Genomic DNA, 7500 nt, shown 5'->3' with positions numbered 1-7500 from the left:
CCCCTTAAACTCCACGAATATACTAGACAACACATTAACGAGAGATAAAATCACAGACACTTCATGACAATATGCCACAATAAATAGCAAAGCAGCCATTAACAAATAGGTTCAGGATTGGAACAATAGGATTGTTAATATTTACCAGAATAGATGTAGAAATAGGTATTGATATTGCTAAATAGTAGCCTGGATACCAGCCTGAACTCCGCCCACAAAATGTTTGGTCTGGGAGATTCAGTCTGGACTTGAGCTAGTTGGGAGAGATTAAACGTCTCAGAAAAGTGATCTGAACAATCAAATTGTAAGGGCGGGCTTTATACATTGATGGTGAGACAAGACAACCAACGCTTGAGTTGATTAGATAGATAGAATATACATCGAACAAAGATGGCGCCGTCTCGGGAGCTTAGTGGGACATATTTTATATGATTCAAGCTATCTACACAACTTGTTTTATGTCTACATTGACTCGGTTAGTTGTGTATGTGCAACCCGAATGTTGCCGAGGATTGTAGGTCTTAACTGAAGCACTCTAGACCATTATTGATAGGTTATGCAAACGCGTAGACAAAAAAAACATTGAAATAAATGGTAGCTTCTAGCCTTAAGTGCTAATTAAGTAACGTGAGCAGGCATATCTCAACAGATATTGACAGCGCATTCATTTTGAAAGAGGAACAGAGAAACGCGATCAAGGCATTTGTCGATGTTTTTGCCGTCCTTCCTACGGGATCAGGTAAAAGTTTAATCTATCAGATGGTAATACTATGTTGCTATGATTGGTTCTAGGTATCCAATTCAGCAAAGAGGAATTTTCTTTCCTGGTTCGTTGAAACACGCCCCATAATCACAGCCCAGTGGTTCAGTTTCAGACTCATATTCTGACTAGAATTATGAGTATGACATCGTCAGGCTAACTAAATAGTGTTCTTTTCAGTGTTTAAAAATTAACTATTTGCATAAAGACCAATTTTACACATTATTAATGATCTCTTAATAATCTATCAATAAATAATAAATGACATGAATTAAGACTGTTATAAATGCAACTGCATTTAATACCTTAAGGGCTAAGTGATTATAGAGAATATTTATCAGCTGCAACTGAAGAGGCAAACGAAAAGATTCCCATTAAAACAAAATAGATAAATGATTTATTAATACACAAGTAAATATGAAGATGGTGTGGCAGTAAATAAAGTTGTGATCCACAGGTTATTGTGCAAATTTGTATTAGTTGTTAGTATGGGTCTATGATTACATGCAATTGCATTGATAACAATCTTAATTGATGTAACTTATTAGTCATAGACTGAGCATTAAGTAGCCTTTAATTACATGCTGCTATGGGTTATTACAGTATTAATGGCTTGTACGCAAACATTTCATTTTTTATGAATGCGCTTAAATATGCTGATGAGTTGAATGGAAACACAGCTATTATGCCTGATGTTTAATAGCATGGTTGAATACTATTGAATTGAATACAAGGCAGAATATCATATCATATAAGTAGTTCATTAAATGTTTAGTAAGATAACAGTTATAGATCCAGCTAATGTGTAACACCATTGTCTAACTTCACCTCATTGTCATTCCATCACACACCTGACATCAACTGAGTCGGACATTAAGCAGTGACAGTGGTTGAGGCACACTGTGCAAAATCTTATACCACCATCAGGCCAGCACACACACACACACATGCATGCACGCACACACACTCACACATACAGTATATATACACACACAGCATATATATATATCTATGTGTAACATGGATGTAGAGAGAGAAAGAGAAAGGGAGAGTAGGAGGAGGAGGGCAACATATTTTCTATCAAAATCTTTGAATCTTGATACTTAATGTCGGAGGAGCATGTTGTCTATAAATGGTTGTTACTCCATAAACTGGTGATCCATGGATTTTGACACATAGATGCAGACTCACATACACTCACATGTCACTTGAGGTAGCTGGGAAACCCCTCATGGTCCTTACTCAAGGGTGGAAGATGGCACACACACACACACACACACACACACACCCGATGAGAAGCTTTGATTGATCATGGTAGGTGAGGGTCCTGTAATGGCGTTTCAGTTGAGTGACCCTGCAGAGTGATCCCAGGGCCATGCAGTAGTCTGTGTGTACATGAGTGGATCTGTGTGTGTGTGTGTGTGTGTATGTGGGGGGGACTTTACCACCGTTGGCTGTGACTCAAGGTTGCCCCGATGATGACCCCAATGTGTGTGTGTGTGTGTGTGTGTGTGTGTGTGTGTGTGTGTGTGTGTGTGTGTGTGTGTGTGTGTGTGTGTGTGTGTGTGTGTGTGTATGTGTGTGTGTGTGTGTGTGCGTGTGTGTGTGTGTGTGTGTGTGTGTGTGTGTGTGTGTGTGTGTGTGTGTGTGTGTGTGTGTGTGTGTGTGTGTGTGAGAGATAAAAATAGAGGTAAGAGGTGAGCGGTAAGCATATGTGAGTTTACTGTGAGCTTGGCATGACAGGCTATATTTCTTCAGCATGTACCTCTCTAACGTATAACATCCCTGTCACCACGAGGACACTTTCTCTGTCTCACACACAGAGGGGTGCTCTCTCCTTACTAGACCTACAGACACACACACACACACACACACACACATACACAGCTCTCACACACAGAGGGGTGCTCACTCCTTACTAGACCTACACACACACACACACACACACACAGACACACAACCGCTCTCACACACAGAGGGGTGCTCACTCCTTACTAGACCTACACACACACACACACACACACACACACACAGACACACAACCGCTCTCACACACAGAGGGGTGCTCTCTCCTTACTAGACCTACACACACACACACACACACACACACACACACACACAGACACACAACCGCTCTCACACACAGAGGGGTGCTCTCTCCTTACTAGACCTACAGACACACACACACACACACACACACACACACACACACACACACACACAGACACACAACCGCTCTCACACACAGAGGGGTGCTCTCTCCTTACTAGACCTACTGACACACACACACACACACACACACACACACACACACACACACACACAGCTCTCACACACAGAGGGGTGCTCTCTCCTTACTAGACCTACACACACACACACAGACACACAACCGCTCTCACACACAGAGGGGTGCTCCTTACTAGACCAGATCAGACACACAGACACACAACCGCACTCACACACAGAGGGGTGCTCTCTCCTTACTAGACCTACACACACACACACACACACACACAGCTCTCACACACAGAGGGGTGCTCTCTCCTTACTAGACCTACACACACACACACAGACACACAACCGCTCTCACACACAGAGGGGTGCTCCTTACTAGACCAGATCAGACACACACACACACAACCGCTCTCACACACAGAGGGGTGCTCTCTCCTTACTAGACCTACACACACACACACACACACACACAACCGCTCTCACACACAGAGGGGTGCTCTCTCCTTACTAGACCTACACACACACACACACACACACACACAGCTCTCACACACAGAGGGGTGCTCACTCCTTACTAGGCCTACTGACACACACACACAGACACACAACCGCTCTCACACACAGAGGCAGGAAAGTACGCCTGGCCAGCAGTGTATGTGACTGTTGCTGGCCACTACAGTTTACACTACTACAAATATGAAGAATCAGCGTTACACTAAAGCTCACCTTAGAATGACAGTAAACCCTGATACAGGAAAACGCCTCACTGATTTCATGAAGGAGAACACCCCCCCTCTGCAGTGCTCTTCATACTGGGCTGAGGTGAGCACACTCCAAAGGGATACTCTCTACCATATGAGCACATTTCCATCCAAAGTCACATCCTAAACACAACATCAGATCCAAACCAGTAACCACAGCAGAAACGGGAAACGATTTGTCTTCTTCACTTCGCCTGTGAAGCTTGGAGTCTGCCGTGGCTGTTTCATTCCTGGATTAGCAGAAAAGAAAGGGAATCAATATCTGCTGTGATGCCACTTTCCACAGCGTGTTTGGGCTCCGAACGACTCGCAAGACTCGTGTTTTAAGACAGGTGGATGCTAAGACGACTCGCGTTTTAAGACAGGTGGATGCTAAAGAGACTCGTGTTTTAAAGCGACTCGTGTTCTAAGACAGGTGGATGCTAAAGCGACTCGTGTTTTAAAGCGACTCGTGTTCTAAGACAGGTGGATGCTAAAGCGACTCGTGTTCTAAGACAGGTGGATGCTAAAGCGACTCGTGTTCTAAGACAGGTGGATGCTAAAGCGACTCGTGTTTTAAAGCGACTCGTGTTCTAAGACAGGTGGATGCTAAAGCGACTCGTGTTTTAAAGCGACTCGTGTTCTAAGACAGGTGGATGCTAAAGCGACTCGTGTTCTAAGACAGGTGGATGCTAAAGCGACTCGTGTTCTAAGACAGGTGGATGCTAAAGCGACTCGTGTTCTAAGACAGGTGGATGCTAAAGCGACTCGTGTTTTAAAGCGACTCGTGTTCTAAGACATGTGGATGCTAAAGCGACTCGTGTTCTAAGACAGGTGGATGCTAAAGCGACTCGTGTTCTAAGACAGGTGGATGCTAAAGTGACTCGTGTTTTAAAGCGACTCGTGTTCGAAGACAGGTGGATGCTAAAGCGACTCGTGTTTTAAAGCGACTCGTGTTCGAAGACAGGTGGATGCTAAAGTGACTCGTGTTTTAAAGCGACTCGTGTTCGAAGACAGGTGGATGCTAAAGTGACTCGTGTTTTAAAGCGACTCGTGTTCGAAGACAGGTGGATGCTAAAGCGACTCGTGTTTTAAAGCGAATCGTGTTCTAAGACAGGTGGATGCTAAAGCGACTCGTGTTTTAAGACAGGTGGATGCTAAAGCGACTCGTGTTTTAAGACAGGTGGATGCTAAAGCGACTCGTGTTCTAAGACAGGTGGATGCTAAAGCGACTCGTGTTCTAAGACAGGTGGATGCTAAAGCGATGAGATGTGAAATAGTGGGCAGAGATGTGTTCTTCCAGTACATGGGGCAGGAGTTGCCTACAGGAAGGCAATGGAGGAATAATGGAAAGGTGAAGGAGTGGGAGAGGGAGAAAGAAAGAAGGCAAGAGAGAGAGAGAGAGAGAGAGAGAGAGAGGAGCACTTTGAGATGCCAGTCAGGTTTTCATATTAACCTGTGAGCTTTCATCTGTCCCCACTCTTTGACCCAAACGCTCAACTCAAAGTCACTGAGCAGACAGCAGATAGATTTAGTCTCTCTCTCTCTATTCCTCTCTCTCTCTCTTTATCCCTCTCTTTCTCTCTCTCCCTCCCTCTGTCTCTGTCCCTCTCTCTCACACACACTCCCACTCCCCCTCTGCAGCTTCATATTCCTCTTCTATCACTTCTCCTCCTCCTCCTCCTCCTCTATCTCCTTCCGTCCCTCCCCTCCCCTCCGTCGTTATCTCTCCTCCTGCGTTTCCGTTCTGTCTCCGTCCTTCCTCCCCGTCGACTCCTACTCTTCCTCTATCTCCGTGTACACACTCTCTTCCTCCTCTCATCTTTCTCTCTCATTCTCCATCTCTCTACCCCTCTCTCTCTCTCCCGGCTTGAGTGACAGGTCTATAAGTGTTCTGATGATAGCGCTGAGGGTGTTACCGTGACGGCCGTCGGCATGGTGATAGGAGCTGTGCCGATGCGGTGGGAAAATACTGCCTCATTCATGGAGCCTGGTGTGTTGAGGTTGGGTGCTGGGACGTGGTGTGATAGGCAGTACCACCTTCTCAAGCATTGTCTTTATCATGACCCCTCACCCTCGCTCAAAAATTGAAAGAAACATCCTGGAACTGTCAACTGTCCTGTCCATTTTCTTAACTGTACGTATGTTTCACTACCAGGTCAAGGCAGGGGTCTACTGTACTTAAAAACGTTCCATTTTATGCCACTTTATATTTCCACGCCGCTACATTTATTCCACAGCTTTAGTTACTAGTTCATATTAAGATGAATATTTTACACAATGTATAATAGTGTATAACAAGCTTTTAAAATATAATGCATTGTAAAAGGTTAAACCAATGGTTTCCAACCTTTTTGGCCTCTGACGTCATACCAAAAGCAGTGTGGTCAGATGTCCACCAAATAATGATTTTTTTCCTTCTAAACGTCTCCCAATTTGATTTCAATAATTGTGCAAATGATCCAATATCTCACCAAAATCAAAGATTAGAGAAAACACATTTGTGTATCAGAACATTCTTCTTTCCACTCCCATCTCATAACCCCTCAGATGTATCTGGTGTCCCTGTATATAAAACTGTGCATAACGTAGTTCAAACTAGCTCCACCACCAGCAGCTACAACACTAACAAGCTACTTACACACCGACGCTTCAGAATAAATAATTGAATGATGTCATGTATAATAATATATCAGTCAGAGGAACCAAAGCAGTAGTTTTACCACTGTGCACGGTTTACCTCTCAGAATCAGACCTCTTATCCTATGAGCTCCTCTCCCTCTTCTCTCTCTCCCCCCCCTCTCATCTCCCCTTCCTCATATCAACTCTTTACCCATGACTGACCGCAGACATCCCCCTGTGGGACTGCCTTAGGCTCGCAGCCTTTGGGGTTTAGTTTTCAATTTCTGTGAAGCACTTTGACACGGTGCTCCCTGGCAAATCATTTCAGTCCGCAGATGAAGCACCCTGGTTGTCAAACCAAACGGGAGGGGGTAGTCAAACCAAACGCTTACATGAGACTCCTGATGCCATTATAGAGTTTCAGGTACATGCAGATGCGGATGCTTTATAGTGTTAGATGTCACTGAGTTGATGCATTCAAACTAGCTTCCTGCTATTCATGGGGATTTAATCATGGTATTCATTCACTGTGATTAAATCAGGTTCAATCATCCACTCAAAAATAGTACCTACCTCTAGTCACACCCATTCCCTCCCATATCCCATATGACTGTATAAAATATGTTAACTCCTGCCAGTATGTTGAAAGAAACCTCTCGTGCAACATGTGAGTGGATTGTCCTGTGACGCTGGAATAAACATATTTCTTATGTTGGACAACTTTCCCGAGTGCCTGTTTATCTGCAGACCTGACCTTGGATCGAAGACTCAGACAGACTTCTTCAATAGCCTACACGAATCCGTCCTTATTGTAGCATTAGCCTTTGTGACAGTTAAAGTAGCGTGGGTCGTGGTCATTGTATCATCGCACAAAGACTTCCAGAGCTCCCGCTCTCACTTAGAGGGGCTCTTGAAAAAGAGATGATGCCAATTATATCACATTACTATGTATATCTTCAGAGAGTTTGCCCAGCCAAAAGATATGACAGTCAAGTGGAGGCGAGGGGGCTGGGTTGTAAATGAGACTTGCTCACTCACTCACTCTCTTGCATACTAACTCACTCACTCACTCACTCACTCACTCACTCACATACTCACTCACTCTCGCATACTCACTCACTCTCTCGCAAACTCTCTCGCATA

The 7500-nt window shown here is 44.4% G+C and overlaps 1 protein-coding gene across 1 annotated transcript in view; it reads right to left on the bottom strand.

The window, feature by feature from the left end:
* Positions 1 to 7500, bottom strand: part of cdh23 (cadherin-related 23) — a gene marked incomplete at both ends in the record, with an annotated part of 283012 nt that overhangs the window by 100631 nt on the left and 174881 nt on the right.

The sequence above is a fragment of the Sprattus sprattus genome (genome assembly GCF_963457725.1).
Source record: "Sprattus sprattus genome assembly, chromosome: 12".
Classification (NCBI taxonomy): Eukaryota; Metazoa; Chordata; class Actinopteri; order Clupeiformes; family Clupeidae; genus Sprattus; species Sprattus sprattus.
Note: the sequence above shows the minus strand (reverse complement) of the source record. Positions and strands in the feature narration are given on the sequence as shown.